Genomic DNA, 15,611 nt, shown 5'->3' with positions numbered 1-15,611 from the left:
TACTCCTTTTCCCCTAGAAGCCCCGACAGTTCCACTGCCGAACGGCAAGCTTGTTTATCTTATTCCGCGCCATAGTCACTTAGCTGAGCGTTTTCGAGAGTGGCCCTAGCACTTTCCACCGAAATGGGTCCGGAGTAGGGTTTGGTAGCTTTTATTGGGACTGCACCCTCTCCCCCTCCCACGCTAATGGGCGGGGTGGCGGTTTTTATTAGTGTAACTCTCGTGTTCAAGGCATCGATTTTAGCGCCAATGCTCTCAGCGAATTTTTCCAGCATGGCTTCCATTTTTGTGCTTAGTATCCCGCTCAGTCTTTCCCCATATTGATTAATCATTTCTAGCTTTACACGTTCACTTGCCCCGGATGCCTCGGGGTTTCTCGAGAGGCCGTGTTCTTTGTTAGTCACCCTGCGCTTTGGTGGGGGGACTCAGGTAACTCAGGTGTCAACTCCTCCATCTCGTCACTAGACGAAGTTTTAATAGGGCGATTTGTGACAGCTCTTTTTCCACCAGTGCTTTTGGAGATTGATCTTGGATGTTACCCGTGGCCGCGAGGCTGCAATAGGATGCGCCTGAATTCTGCAGCGCGGCCACTTGATTACAGTTTGCGCCCTTGAGTTTCGCTATTTCTGCTTTAAGTGCCTTATTTTTGCTAAGAATTATGTCCAGCATCTTTTTGATTTTAGTGACTTCTGATTCTTCTAGCTCTGCCGAGCTGGCTTTTCTACCACCGCCTTCCGCGTTGGCCCGAGGAGCTGCGCTGTGGGAGACTGCGCTAGCCCAGCTCGCCCTGCTCTGTTGGTTTCCACTTGGCGGAATCTTGGCGCTGCAAGACGTGGACCATGGTTAATGCCTCAAGTCCTGGGCACCCGCTGCGCTGAGGCTTTGGCGTCGAGAATTCGATGTTTATTGGTGTTGTCAAACGGTGGAATCCTCTCGGGCACGAGCTGCGCGGCTTCAGTCCTTCCTGCTCTGGCTCGCGTGAAGAGGAAGACTCAGGAAGAAGCTGGAACGATCACGCCTTTCGCCTTCCGTGTCAAGCTTCCCACCATGCTTAAGTATGAACGATGCCCCCTCCCCGCCGCCGCCCCCCCCCCACGTCGGCTGCAATGCTTTCCCCGAATCGTTTTCCTCTTGGATTTGTTCTCCCAGTTTACGGAATCGTTGTCGGCATTTTTTGCCGCTGGTGGGGTGATACCATTAAGACAGAGCGCATTTTGGCTCGCACGGATCGTTTCCTGGTGGGTTTTTACTGACACAGTTTTTGAATACCTTGGTGTCTGGTATGGGGCGCACATCAGAAAGGTGTCCCACTTTGCCGCGTGCGTCACATACCTCATGCTGCTTCTTGTGCAGGAAGCATCTGTACTCGGCTCCGCGAGAATAGACATAGTGAGGTACTCTGTCGCCTTCTAAAACGCTGATGACAGAGTTGGCGCGGCCCATCCTCGCGTGTAGAATAGCGGGGTTTTTCTTGTAGGCGAAATTCTTTATCATAGCTTTCGCATTCGGGGATGTTGTATCACCCCTTTGGTAGTGTCTTCTGGCGGTGCCTCGTACGCGGTCACCTAGTAGGTCTTTTTTCCAAAGCGGAGCACTTTGATTGCGTTGTACTTCTCTGCCCGCTCTATGCTGGGGTACTTGCAACGATGATGTTCTTGGCTGTGTGGATGGAGAGGACGTCTCCCTCCGCTTACTCGCATTCCAGGCCGGTCGCGTTTAGCACGCCATCGGCCAGACCAGAGACGCTGATCTTGGTGACATCCAGGCCCCCTCTCAGCCGCAGCAGGATCTTTATGTCGTCCTTTGCAGGTGCGGTTGGCGAGGCGCTCACCGTTGCCTCTACAGTTGCTGTTATGCACGTGGGCTCCGGTTCGTTGACCGGGCGCCGCCAGCGTCTTGCTCAAGAGGGAGCTCCTGGGTCAGGTTCCTGTTAGCGATGGTGCGTGCGCCATGTCGACGATGGTTTGTGAGCCAGCCAGCCTCCTCCGTGATTTCTTCTGGCGAGGTGGGCTCACCTTCCACTTCCAAGCCCTCCATTTTGCGACTCCGGTCCTCGGGGGACAGTCACCCGCGAGAATAAGCGGGGAGGCGGCCGTCGCCAGCGCTCCTCGGTGCGCCAGTGTTAGAAATAGGGTTTGCTGGGCTGGGGCGCTTGCGATAGAAATGTGGGCCCAAAAAGGCCATCCAGGGCCCGCATCTTTAAACCTTTGGTGTGCTCAAGTAGCGGATACTTGGAGACACTCGATGCGATGATTCTTTTCTAGATGGTCATGAAAGTATCGCCACAGAAAGTAAGACAATACAGAGCCCATGTGGACTGTACCTGCACGGCTCGGCCCCCTTGTCACCAGTGACGCCAGAACTATTTCTGGGTAGAGAAAGGTTTTATAGAGAAGGTTTAAAGAATGTTTACCCTAAAGGCGACAACTAATCTCTAAAGCCACAGTGATATCATTCCGTCTTTATCAGGGCCTAACAAATTACTGCATAAAATAGAGCATCTGTGACCATGAAAGAAATTTAGAGTGGGCACAAATTTCGCGTTTCATCAAGACAACCAGGCACCAAGAATCACAAGAAAATCTAAACAACAGCCACAAATTTAAAACAAAATTCGAAGTCACCCTGCTTGTGAACAATATGAATATCCGAAAAACAAAAAATACCCCTAAGAGCCAATTACTTAACAAGAAACTAAAAACAGAGCTGGACCAAATTCTTCTTATGGCATTGTTGCAGGAGTCTACACACCGGGTGGACACATATTAGAACTGTAGGATTACCACTGTGGCGTCACCGGAATCACCACGTTTATTGAACCTGAAATACACAACAGGACAGAAACCAGTCTTTTTTTGTTGGATATGTACACACTACGAAAAGGTATGATGAGGCAACATTAGCTCTCCATCATTGGCGTAATAAAGCAGCTTTTTTTCTAAAACATTTTTTGGGATTTCATGGTTGTCGTAGTATACCAGTCTGGTGGTGGGTCCGGGCAAGATGAAAAATATGTTTCTGTAGTCCTAAAATTGTTGCAAATGATCGTATATTGCTTGTTGCATTCCTTTGTTTCGATAGGGTGAGTACTGTTCCCTTGTACCCTTTCTTGGCATTGAATAGTAATTATTTCTGCGGATAGAGAATGCATTTAAAGAGAGGTCACAATAAATCACAGCAAAAGAGAAAACTGGCCATGAAGAAAGGTATATTTCAAATGCTGCTGAGTGAATTGAATATTTAATATGCACACTGTTCGAATTTCTTTTGTTTTAACCGTTAAAAGCGATAACTTGGACAAAAACAAACTTTCCTATTATGCACGACTTGGAAAAAAAATCAGTGGCTCTGCTCGACTATGTCACGATATAGGTAGCGTGAGCTAAGGATAAGCAATCCAATCCAATTCAATCTAGCCCATTGCAGCCCAGTCCAGTCTCTGCTCCTCGCACATGCGCAGCATGGCTCTTCAGGAGCAACGCGAAATGGCTATCAAGCGCCTCCAGTGCAGCGTCAGACCTGGCTACTGCGCAACAGAAGGGCCACACCCGGGCACGCGCCGCCGCTACTGCGTCTGTCCCGGCTATGACGTCACTCCTCTGGAATGAACCGATTGGCGAATTCGCACACCCAATTATCTACACACCCGTACTCCAATTGGATTGGATATACAATCCATTACGTTTCAATCCAATCCAATGTATTACAATTCAATCCATCCCATCCAATCCAATGCTCGTCGGGGTGCGCTGGACAGCACTTCAAGGGCCACGCGAAACTGCTCAACCTCGGTCAGTGTAGCTTACGCTACAAAAGATTTTTAAGCACTGTTCCGAGATTTTACCTAAATACGAAGTGGGACATTACGCGCGTTTTGCAGACAAATTACTAAATATATTGCAGCGCAACCCCCTTAATTCGGAACTCTGTTGATTAACAAAATGCACAAAATATTCGATTGGCGATTCGTCGAATGAACAAAAAAACAGCACACCTAAGTTATTTTATACGCAATTCCTTTTACGGAAAGTCTGTCTGACTGCAGGTGGGCCGACAGAAGTTCTCGGGCGTGCGACTATGCCTAAATGGGACAAGTATTTCATGTACCGTCATATCAGGAATATTCCAGACCTGCGAGACAATCTTTAGCTTTTTTGTCGTTCTAACCAGTGGGAGTACGCGATCGCACGAGTCCACATCATCGGACGCCACATCCTCCACACCCAGAGGATGTGGCCACCTCAACCACGCTTAAGTGGCCGGCGACAACAAAGTCACCATAATTGGCAACTTAGTCAGCAAGCTTAACATTGGAAGAGAGCAGACCTACGAATGTCCCGTAGTTATCCTCATTTTCTGGCCACGTAAACTACTGTCTTTCACATGTTTCGTGTAAAACACTGCCGCTATACTTGAAACAATGTGCTACAGCGTTGTGCTCCCACGTACGGCACAATATTCATCGTACTCAGAAATTTGACATTGCATGTCTTCTTAAGATCTATACAGCGGAGCCTCTGCTCTGACACTTGCTTCCTCCAAGACGCTTGCATCATCTCCAACACCTTATCACCCCACCAATTAGAACAGCTGACAGTGTGCATTGAGCCATGAGACAGGTTTAAATCTCCCACCAGCCCAACGGGCCCGTCTCCAGAAGAAGCGTGAAGCGCACTTCGGGGTTCACACGCCCCTACGTCAATGCATAATTCGGCAACTGGGGATGGGCGTATACTTAGGCGCGAAATACATGGGCAAAACGTTTTTGTTTTTCTGAACGCCTTCTAAACTGAAGAACAATTGCGAGCTCATGCCGGCTTTCCAACGAGGCAAGTTGCTCTTCAACCAACGTTTTCGCTCAGTGGATTTGAGTTGACTACGGCTTCGGCTACATGTCCGGCAGCCGCGGCTTTCGGCAGTTTTTGCGACAGTTTGCGCTTCTGTTGATTCAGAGCGATCATGTGAAAACGTCGTCGCTGCCATTGTCAACGGATTGCAATCTTGTGAACTAGGCTTTGGTGGTAGTAACCTGAATAATAGTTGGGGATAAAGTGCTCAGCGATGATGAGAAGGATATTCGGAGCGGTGCCGAGTAAAGCGCCTTCACAGAAAAGAAAACCGGGGGTGTGCGGAAGGGTGAAACATCTGGTTCCCCGCCGTAAACATGTTTTCTCGGTGTTACCTGTTGTTTTGTCAGATGGGTTTTTAATGTAAGAAGAGGCAGCAAGATTCTTCCGTTTTGCGACAGCTTTTTTTGTTAGGGTGCTCCACTAACCTGTGTCTGGATAGAACCGTAGCGCGGATACAAATGTCATTCGACTGTTGTCTCGCGCTTGAAGCGAATGGGTGACCAGATAGCTTTGATGCACATAAAAGCTGGAAGAGCTTTTGCCTTTGGGCATTCCTTCATTTATTTTGTGATACTCTATATCGCGATGACGGATTATTAAACGTGTAGAGTGACTGTTTGAATTCTGGGAATACACATACTCTGTAAAATGTTTCGGCTATTGCAACTAAAAGTATGCAAGCATGGACCTGGTGTTTGAACATGCGACGTCATCAAGGGCAAATACATTATGACGGCGACTTATAGATTACCACAGCCTTACTTCCGTTTGAGTTTTCATCGTGTAGAGTCTCTGTTGAAAATTCCGTCGACCAACAATCAAGATTCATTGCTGGAAAGGTTGATTGCGTTTGATTTTCGCCTCGGAAAGCTACATGTACGTAAGAAACTGTAATGAAAGCTGCTGAAAGGGAACGCTAGAACGTGTTGGCAGGCATGCTGGCATGCCTGCCAGCATTTTCCAACGGCTTCCAGCACCTACCTCCATGCTGGTAGGCTCGAGGCGCCATGACGGCAGATGTTGGCGTCACAGGGCAAGCTTGATTGCTGAATTGATGATGGAAATGCATTTTCTGAATGAATGATGGCAAAAAGTTAAAATTTATACGAGAGCGAAGCGCTTGTAATAACGGAAACATAGCGGTGGCATTGACCGTTGCGAGAAAATTACAAAAGCTGCCTTTTTGAAAAGGTGTTGCCAAAAACTTAATAGGCACGCTGCGCAATGACCGCAGATGCTGGCGTGGCGGCAAGTTTGACTGCTGTATTGATGATGGAAAAGCATTTTCCGAACGAATGCTGGCAGCAAGCCAAAATTCATTCGATAGCGCAGGACTGATATAATAACAGAAACATAGAGGTTGCATTGGTAATTTTGAGAAAAAAAAACAACTTGGCATATTAGAGAAAAGCTACTTTGATTACCGCTTCTTGTTTTTAAGCCAGAACGTGAAGGGCTGGTATGAACTGTATGCCCTTTATTGGCCAATTTCGGTGTAAGGGGGGAAGTGCCGACCCTTACGTTGAAAACATGCGCAGCGTTTTTTCGCTGCGACAGGGTCAAACCGTTCGTGTTCATTTTCACTGTGCTGAGCCCGCGGACAGAACCATTCGTGGCATGGCTTAAATTGTACGCGGCAGACTACGGGTCTCGCGCTTCGCCGATCTACCTTAGTTGTAATCAGCTGCCTTGAGACAGATCCAACCCGGTATTATTACACAACATAATTTCCATTCCGGGCGCGCATTCCATTTCTCTCATAGCTACGTTGGCTTTCGTCGGAGAGAACGGGGATGTGCGATATTTCTTTTTGGTTGTGATTGCTGGCTACACGGCTAAAGGTGAGCCTCGTTTTGGAGACTGGTGCGTGCCCAAGAAGCGGTATGACGGCCCCAATGGGTTATAATCGAGACGCAGTAAAAATAACTCACAATATTTGTGCATTCATTGGCGATTCAGCTTGAGAAACCAAATAAATGCCGCTTGTTCAGGCGCGCTTTCCGTATGTGGCGGTGCTGCATTGGTAACGCGCTCGCTTTTGTTGCAAAGTTTGGTGGTTTGATCCTCAGTCAGTCTGTTTTTTTTCGCCTACAGCAGGATATGATTTTTCTTTAAACGAAAAATGTGCCTGTTCTTGGTAGTTTTTAATCAAAAGGGATTTCTCCCCAAGTGATGACGGAGGTTTATTCCACCTCTTGCTTATATACAGGATAGCCCAACAGACTCAACTTTTCGGTGGGTATGGGAACCTAATCTTTCTATTTACATGGCTTTGTGTGTCATTGTTCAAACCAGAATTAGTTTCGACGCATTTTGTTCCCTTCGCGACTTGTATGAACCGCGTTACGAAAAAACAAAGGCCGAAACCGAAACCGAAACCCCGGCCTCAATGCTCCACTGCTCCAACCAGCAACATCGCCACGCCATGAGGCAATCGTTTTTCCCTCCTGCTGGCCGCCGACTCGGTGGAGTTGTACACGCTTGTCGAGTGCTTCGTTGTGGTTGTTTTGAAGACATTGGATTATTGTTTCCACGAAGATATACCGCCTGTGATTTAACATAAGTGACTAGGCTACTTTTCCCACGTTACTTGTGTATTTAACATGGCATGGCTGTTCCGTTTCGTGTTAGATGTTTGCGTCGCCGCTTAGCCCTAATGCTTTTTGACAGCGAATGATTTTTAGGGTTACGTAGATCAGCCTTTCGACCGGGGGAGTAGCAGAAGTAGGGCTGTTCGATTTACAGTCCCGTACTCACCGCAAATTCCCTGAAAGCAGTCAGTCATTCGATTTTCTTGTGTATCCTTATGGCTTCGGGGAATCCTCGGACTCCCGCGGAATATCCGGGTTGAATTCGCGCCTGTAAATCGAAGAGCCGTAGTGTTTGGGCCGTTTGAAGGCTTTTTGTTGAGCGAAGTAGGCTCATACTTGTACGTTGGCTAAACGGTTTGTTGCTCGCAACAACCCATCGCCAATACGCGCGGTCGACCTCTCCAGGTTCAGTTCACAACAGTTATGTTTTTTTGTGTGTGGGTAGTTTTTAAGGAATTGCGATATTCTACTTCTTTGCATCGTTTGTCGTACCTGGACTGGAGTGGTATGCTTTAGGTAACTTTTAGCCGAAGCGCATAGCAGTCTACACTACACTGCATGGATTGTCATTTTTCAAAGCGGTCACTCAGTAAAGTGCAAACAAGGCTCTCTGCGTTCCGATTGAGGGTACGATGGCCTAAATTGGCGTCAAACTCGAAGCCCCGCATGTGCAGTGAATGTTTGAGGGTTTCAATCGATCGATATTCGCTTATATGTTTGTGCATGTGTATCAGTAGCACCAAAAACGTACATTCAACCCGACTTTGCTACCACGTCGAAACTACATGCGTATCGTGCGTCGAGTGCAGAGGCATAAGCAATGCTGGCCGCGCATGGGGAGCGTTTAAGCACTGCAACATTCACTACCGTCTCCGAATAATTCGCGGCCACGCGTGTTGCTCAGTTAAATTTTGTATTGGGCTGTCATTCTGTGGATGAGTGCAACCCGCCCAAGAGCAAATGCTTAAAAAAAGTGGGTCTCCTGTGAACTGGTTAATGCCGAAGGACTCTTTCTAGTAGCTTGTGTACATCATTGCACAGCAACGAATACGCTCTTTGTAGAAACACGACTTGATTTAAATAAATATAGTTATAGAAGATATACCGCTAGAGAAAAGGTGGGAGAACAGCCTTTTCTAGATGGTTATATCACACTGAAAGGTTTCTTAATTTTACAGAAGAGGATAACCTCTTTCTCATCGCAATAATTTTTTAAGCACTGGCTATTGTCATGTTTCAAATTTTGCGGCCTGTACCAATGTGTGTCATTTTTGAAAATCGTTTGAATGGGTTTGATGTCAATGTCAGCACAACCTTAAATCTGGTTCACTATGCTTCCCTAAGACATCGCGGACAATATTAGGCCTAATTAGATGCATGTTTTGAAGGAAAAAAATTGTTGCCGTTGATGGTGCCAGTTGAAAACATGCACCGAGACATCATGTGGGATCCAAGCACTGCGTGGGATGGAGAATTAAACCTGGTTTTAGCTGCAATCACCTAGATGAGACTTCAGAAACAAAAAAAAAATCACGCCATATCCACGGAATGAATGATGATAAGTGGGCGAAGCTCGAGAGGGAGAGATCATCGGTAACCGTAACTCTCCCGTGAAAGTTCGCCCATTACATCATTAAGAAAGATGTAAGACTGTGTGCGTACATTGTACAAATCAACTTTTATTTTCGGAGTCAATACTCCCAGGCCCAGACCTGGTGAAAGATCCCGCGCCATCGAGGACTACCCCGTACCTCACCACAATTTGTCACGTAGGATGGGACACAACAATAAAGAAAGAACTTTTATTTAGGGCGAACTTGTGCCCGAACAAGACGAGAGGAAACGAGCAAAGGTCCTTGCGTTCGTTCGATCTCCGAGAACGACTGCCTGCGTTCGTGGCGTGATCTCTTGCGTGATCTCCCCCTCGCAGTGCACGTGCGCTCGCGCCTCCGTTGGCGAACACAAACAAGCTCGCGCTCTCGGTGCCGAGTTTGCGCTGCTGGTTGCAGCCGGTTCTTGCGAGTGCAACGCGGCCCACTTTGCGACATCTCCGAAAGCATGCGGCAGTCACGTACCACGAGACACAAGGGATGGACAGACCCATGACTTAAGGAGCTTCGCCCATAAAATTGCTTCACTTGTATTTTTGTTACAGAGCTCATCACATAGCCTTTCCAGCCTCCTCCAGCATAATTGTTAGGCTGTGTCTAGCGTTCCGTCCAGAGGAAACACAACTCAAGTTGAGAGCAGCCTCTCTTGATTTTTACCCTACCGGCCAAACCGCTACTGCTCATTGACTAGCCAGAACCACTGATAATTAATAATCATTATTATTAATTACAGATGATCGGACTAACTCTAGCTCAATCTGGACAGATCTCTAAGCTGCCACCCGACGCCCAATTCACAATAATTCAGCGAGTGCAGTCGGTCTTAACTTTTACCTAACCGGCCAAAACGCTTCTGCTCACTGACTAGCCAGAGTCACTGTTAATTATTAATCACTCGTAATATTTAGAGGAGATCGGGCGTAACTGGCGATGGCTACGTCGGCCTTGGGCCCAGCGAGCGGGAGTGGTTCGGCCGCTTGAGTAAAAAACCCAAGACCGACTGCTCTCATCGCGTAAATTGTAAGGCGGGCGTGAAGTTTTGCAATTACAAAACGCTAGAAATGGTGGCTAATCGGCTGGTTTTGATTTGGCGTTCAGTCTGGACAGAACTTTTGCAGTTTTTAGCGTTCCGTCTGGACGGAACGCTAGACACTCCCTAGTTGTTGAGGCAACGTTATCATCATTTAAGTCTGCGCTTTGTCACAGAATCGTGGAGGCAATTTGCCGTAGTAGCAATGAGAGAGCTCATCTTGGCACCTTTTTACGCATACATGAACTGGTCATAATGAACGGCATCTACTTGCAAAGAGAGAATTGAGTTAGAAACTTGATCGTTGACATTGCCACTATGCTGTTATATTCACTTCGGCTATCCTTACATCCAGGTAATGTGGTATTTTAGCGTTCTCATATTCTCACTTGGAGTGTGAAGAACACCTTGCTCGGCACCTTAGTATCGCATTTAGAACTTTGAAGGATTAAGCCTAATGCAACTTGCTTGCTGTTTGCCACTCACTTCCGTCTTGCAGGCTGCTGAGTGTTACACCTTGCTGTGGAGATCAGCTGGCATGCCCTACTTTGATGATGTGGATGGACCTCTCATCAGATGTCACTGGCTGTTTTTGGACCGCGAAGGACCGCAGCCTTAGCGGTCCAAATATTCGCTGAGGCTTTTCGGTCCACAGTCTCGACGGCGGACCGCGACATCAATCAGCGTGGTCTGACAGTGGCTGTGTCGCGTGGATGGAGCGGGGTCCAGTTGCGCCAATAGAGAACGTCGCGGGAGCGTGGCTGTTTCGAAGCGATCGAAAGAGCCTGTCAATCACCCCCGGCGGGATAGGCAGTGGGTTAGGCTTACAATCGAGGTGCATACTTAATGCGCGCTTTCACTAGATACCGCTATGTCTCTTACTAGTGCTATGCTAGCCATCATTATCACATTGTTTCACGCATGTGGACCTCAATATAAGGAAAGAATTCGGTTTCAGCGAGCGGTGACGAGCCGTATGCCACCCGGGTCGCCCCGCCGTCGCCTCTCGTGTCGCCGTCATGCATGTGGCTGGCTGTTATTGTGGGGTTGAAATGGTTCGTGCAGGCTTGTGCGTTACATGTTATCGCGGCCAAACGGTGCCTGTGTTAAACCTTCTAGCTTGTGAGTTCAGACGGTCGGCTATTCGTGGTCCGCTCAGCCGGCCCGCCGTGTGGATGCACCTTGCTCTGTGTCGGACCGCAGCGGACCTTGACGTCGCGTCACGTGACCGATTGGACCGTGGACTTGGTCCAACTTGTGTATCGGCCTTTACCAGAACTTGCCAAATTTGACCGAGAGTGAGCTGCTTTGGTCTTCCAATAGCACTGTATATATATGCATGTCGGCTTCATTTCAGCAATGCATTGCTCTCAGAGTTTGGAATCAGTGAATTTGGATGTATTTAACGTCTTTATGTAATATTTAACCTGAACCTTTGCTGCCATTGTTCATTGGACTGCTGAAACAAAATCAAGAAGTTGGGACTTCTTAGTAATAAAGAGAGAACTAGTATGCTCAAAATGTGAAATTTAGAAGTGACACAGCCGCTTGATGTCCCTCTTTTGGTGCAGCCCGCCGAATGGTCCTCTCCAGCTGTGAGAACGATAGTTCTCTTTCCCTCCGCCGCGTCGCCTGTGGCGCGCGCTATAAGTGATGAAGCGGCGTCAATTCGGAAAGTGACCACACCATCACCAATCCGCTCTAGGAGTTCTGGGTTCGGCAGTATTACTGCAGTTTGTCATGCTTCACTTGAGACACCTTGCTGAACAGGTTGCAGTCACATATATACGTTTAGTAGATGCATGGTACTTAATATGTGATTGCACTATTCAGCTCATTCTAGTGAAATTTGGATTATGAAGCGTGTTCGTGAGCTTTGGGCTTTTTCTGAAGGAACTTCGGGCTGCTGATGACGACAGACGAAAATATCAAGGTGGCGCGGGACAGCTTCATTTTTTCCACATTCAGCTCAATGTGCGATCGGCTTAAGAGTCGAACTGCGTTCACAATTCAGAACTTTTGTTGGATCTTAAAGGGGGCCTTGAGAACAAAACATTCCCTAACTTTCTGCATTCCATCAAACATCCCTCTTTCTCTAGAAGATTTGGTTCTTAATGAGGTGGTTTGGTGAAATAACAAGAACGATGGGTCGTTTTCTCGCACTGGATATAGCACAACATGCGGTAGTGTGTTGTCAACCCACATGCCTAGAAACATGGCGTTGTTTGTCTGGTGGCTGTCTGTGGCAATACAGATAATGAGGAACCCCGCCTATTCCACAGAGTTGAGCACACTAAAATTCCGGTTACGGAGCCGGTCATGCTTGAGGTTCATGGTAAAAATATACCCTGAGCAGATAAGACCAGCCGTGGAAAGCCGCCTCAGGACAAACGAAAAGAGCCTGCAGACTATTTCAGTGGAATTGCCGGTTCGAGGTTCACAGCCGATTCAAGGCCGAAAATTGTGTCGACTTGAAAGCCACAAATTTGTTTTTGCTCCATTGACATTTCGGCAGTATTGAGGCTGCAGTATGGCTCTTTTAGTCACCGCAAGGTTTGTCCCTCCACTTGAAGCAGTTACTTTATTAGGTTTGTTACTCGAGCCTCCTGCAGAAGGTCCGACGAGATTTTTAGTCTGCTTTCACACGGCAGCTCCAGCAGTCTTCTGCCCTTCACATGCTCGTAACCTTTACAAGAAGTCGCCTTCCACAGCATTTTCCAGCAACGTGGGTTCCTGCCTAGTCAGCGTGCCTTATCACTATTGATAATCTGTTCGATGACAAATTTGGCACACCTGTCTACTTTTTGTGCGGCTTCCGAAAGGGTCTTTAGTGCTTGCACAGCTCGGTTGTCCTCATAGTGTTGAACTTTCTCAAATTACATCACAGGTTTGCTGAAGTTTTTGCAAGCGTTTGTTTAGTCAGCACTTTCACCTCAAGACGGTGTGTGTTTTTTTCGTCGCTTCAATGCATCCAACCAGGATAATTGTTATCTGGCATTCTTCACCTTTCAATTTACTGTGTTGCTAACCTTCAACACATTCGCCTGAAGCTACATTTTCTTGCGTCTGGTATTCACTGGCTGCGCTTTGAGCGCAGAATTCTTCTAGACGAGGGTGTTTTACTTTTTTGCCTACCTGCTGCTAACGCATGTTCTCTCGAAATTCTTGCTGGCATGCATGTGCGCTTGCGTCTTACTAAAATCCTTTCCCGTGAAAGGCATTGCCACCATGCGATGCATTTTAGAGCAGTTTAGGTCAAAAGCACCCTTCCATGACCTGAAGGGAGTCCTAGCAGGATGGTTTCAACTTAATATGGTGAAAATGTTCTTTTTCTGCACATTTTCCATTTTTATGGCGAAGAGGAGTGGCAGAAGAAAGGAACCACATCGGAGTGACCATCTCCGAATGTTTACGGAGGCATGTGAAATGTGCGTATACGTTTGTTTTGAGTTGATCTGGATTGTATAAGCTTTAGTGTGTAACTCAGTTTTTTTTTCTTTTCAGCTGCCTACCTGTTCGAAGATAGTCACCATATTTGATATTTATTGATAATATATTCAACGTTAAAACGAAGTTTGTTTTGTGTAGTATTTTGATGCACCCTAGCACACACCTCTAAGCTCTCATAAAATGCTTTATAAGTTTCCAGAGCATTGTAGCAGGATAGCAGAAAAATGATCACGACATGAATTGACAGAGCAAAACACAAGTCACGCAAGCTTACTTATTTGTTGCAAATCTTATTTTATAAATTTATTTGCAAGAAGTGAAACCAGTTTTTAATTATCATTGCATAGCACCTTTCCTTTTCTTGTCGTCATCACTTTTGTGCAATTTCGCATATCTGCTGTCGTACCGTCACCCAACCTGCCAGCATCGACGCTACCATTGCCGTCCGCTACCGTCAGCTACCAGCATGCCGTCAGCTACCGACGTCTACCAGCATGCCGACATCCATCACCCTGCCACCACGCAGTCATCTGCCATCATGCCATCATTAATGCCATTACCATAATCCACCATGTTGATGTTTGATGGATTCCATCAACTCCACATTTTCAATAAGGCTGTTAAAAGGTGCAACATTTTGAAATGCATAATTTAATCATGGTTGCATAAATGTCAGCACCAGCCCCTTTGCTAGAACTCTCGTTTTCTACTCGCAGCTGTCACAACCTGTGCGGTTTGCCGCATCCCCTTGTTGCACGTGTATCTGTAAAAAAGCCCCCAGCTTGGTTGAAGTATGTGAGGATTTTTACAATCTTAATACAACAACGGATTCTGGAGCTTTTGTACGGTGCCTGTGATCTGGTTCGTCGATCATCGGCAATTAAAGAGGATATGTGCAAAATCATGACATATCCTACAATACACAAATGGAGTCCTAAGGAATGTATGGCAATAGGAATTTAGCCTGGAACTGTTCCCTGTTAGAACCCGTTCCTTGTGTAAGAACAGTTATCTCGGCACTTTATAATCTGACTACAGGTAACTTCTGTACACACTTGTTTGATTAAGTATTACAATTCTGACAATTAATAAAATTACCACGATAGCTATCGTTCAAAGGCTGGTTGGTAGGCGAACTGTGTTAAAATTTTATTAAGACTTTCTATTTATTCCATCGGTCATTACTTCAGGTTCTTGCAGCAGATGAAGTTGAGCGTCCATCAGAGGCACCAGATACTTTGATAACTCTTTTTGAGAGGAGTTGAGCGTTAGCTGTGGCAGTGCACGAAAATATGTTCGTTGTCAATAAATATTGAATTCTTAATTTGACAAGTTGATTTCCCCATCCAAGCGACATCGTCTTGTATAGCCACATACTAGAAGCTTTTGATTAAATTGAGGACTCAGTTTTTAGCAAGTTCTGTTCTCTGGCGATATCGGTGGAAATCTTATTGAAATGATCCCTTCCATTAGTTAATACTCGGCGCCCTCATCGTGATGGCACATCTTATGGTTAGAAAAGTTCAAAACACCACAGGACACCTGAAAACAATAACCCAAAATACTGCACCCAGGCAATTTACCCTGACTGACGGTAGGGTCTGGGGCCTCCATGGCTTGTAAGCCGGAAACAGAAAAAATTACGCCCACCTCCCCGCGAGGGGAACCCTGTGTAGATGCGACGCATCGTGGGGTTTACTTGGTGTTTCCGTTGGATTGATTCTGAAATCGCGTGAAACGTGTCGGGAACGGGTATGATTATTATGTTTTATGATTAACATTATGTTTTATTGGCCAATCTTGGTCAATCTCTTTAAGTGGTATGCTTGGGGCTTCGCTGTCGCAACGACCTTTACTCCATCACTGCTGTAAGTGGGAGGTTCTTTATTGCAAGTGTTAATCATTGCCCCATCATGCGTGGTATCAGTAGCTTCTTGACGTAGTTTGAATGAGTCAAGGATAAAAGGCGCGTTCTTAGCATTCGATTCTGTCTCGGCTTTGTGGCGCAGTGGGAAGAGCACCATGTACCTCGCGTTCCGCCCACAGGGTCGTGGGATCGAAACCGGACGCCACTAACTAT

At 46.7% G+C, this 15,611-nt stretch overlaps 1 long non-coding RNA gene across 2 annotated transcripts in view; it reads right to left on the bottom strand.

The window, feature by feature from the left end:
• Nucleotides 1-2,782: 2,782 nt before the first annotated feature.
• LOC144142280 (uncharacterized) overlaps nt 2,783-15,611 on the bottom strand; it is a 102,520-nt gene continuing 89,691 nt past the window's right edge. For both annotated transcript variants that reach the window (XR_013316935.1, XR_013316934.1), the window contains exon 6: nt 2,783-3,132. This is a non-coding gene — a long non-coding RNA (uncharacterized LOC144142280). The remainder of the gene's footprint in view (nt 3,133-15,611) is intronic.

Source organism: Haemaphysalis longicornis, unplaced genomic scaffold (genome assembly GCF_048455015.1).
Source record: "Haemaphysalis longicornis isolate Haplotype H1 unplaced genomic scaffold, Haemaphysalis longicornis Haplotype H1 scaffold_6, whole genome shotgun sequence".
Classification (NCBI taxonomy): domain Eukaryota; kingdom Metazoa; phylum Arthropoda; class Arachnida; order Ixodida; family Ixodidae; genus Haemaphysalis; species Haemaphysalis longicornis.
This window is presented reverse-complemented; position numbering and strand designations above follow the sequence as displayed.